Here is a 1,139-nt window from a genome sequence, read left to right on the forward strand (position 1 = left end):
GTATATATAGGATGGACCTTTAGTACTAGTTGGAGCCATCAACCGGTACTAAAGGTCTGTTTTGGCCAGGTCAAGCGGCGGGAAGCGCACCCCCTTTAGTACCGGGTGGTGGCTCCAACCGGTACTAAAGGCCCCCCCTTTAGTACCGGTTGGAGCCACCACCCGGTACTAAAGGGGGTGCGCTGGCTCCAGGCGGTGCGCAAATTTAGTCCCACCTCGCTAGCCGAGAGGCTACCGCACTGGTTTATAAGCGACAGTGCGGTAGCTCTCTCGAGCTCCTCTCCTAGTCAGGCCTACTAGGCCTACTTGTCCTCTTCGCCCAGTGGGTCTACTGGGCCTTTGCGGGCCTGCATCCTGGCCCAACAAAAGTTTGTGTTCCTAGTCGTATGCAGGCCGCTTTGGCCCAGTAGGTGGGCTTTTTTATTTTTTTATTTTTTTTCGCTTTATTTTTTTTCGCTTTACTTATTTTTGAGTTGTTTTTTGCTGTATTTAGAGTTTCTTTGTGAATATTTTTGCTTTAGGTACAAAAAATTACCAATTTTCTGTTAGTGCCGGTAGTTTTCAAATTTGAATAGTTTAAATTTTGAATTATTTGAAATTTGTGTGAATCACTAGTTTGTGAATAACTTAACTTCGAAAAAAGTTTTTTCAGTGATTCTTTTTTCTTATGTTTAATATTAGTGTGTTTTATCATTATATTCAATTTGCTAATGCTTAGGTTATTTAAAAAATGAAATGCCTTTGTAACAGTTCAGTTTTCGTCGGAAACCCTGATACTTCGAAAGAGATTCACTACAGGAATCTGGTACTTTGCCATCAGCCATAGCGGACGGCAAAGGCTGGGATGGCGGACGGCAAAGGCCTTTGCCATCTGCCACGGACGGCAAATAGCTCCGGCAAAGACAGGGTTGGCAAAGGCCTTCTTTGCCGTCTGTTTTTTGCAGCGGATGGCAAAGAGGCCTTTGCCGTCAGTGGCAGACGACAAAGGGCATGGCTCTTTGCCATCTGCTGGCAGACGGCAAAGGCTGCAGACTCTTTACCCTCTGTTGGCAGATGGCAAAGAGACCAAATAGGCATTAATTATGTTTCTTCTTATATCAATTCATTTTCACAGAAAATCAAACACACACACACACACA

This window comes from Triticum dicoccoides, chromosome 1B, assembly GCF_002162155.2.
Source record: "Triticum dicoccoides isolate Atlit2015 ecotype Zavitan chromosome 1B, WEW_v2.0, whole genome shotgun sequence".
NCBI lineage: Eukaryota > Viridiplantae > Streptophyta > Magnoliopsida > Poales > Poaceae > Triticum > Triticum dicoccoides.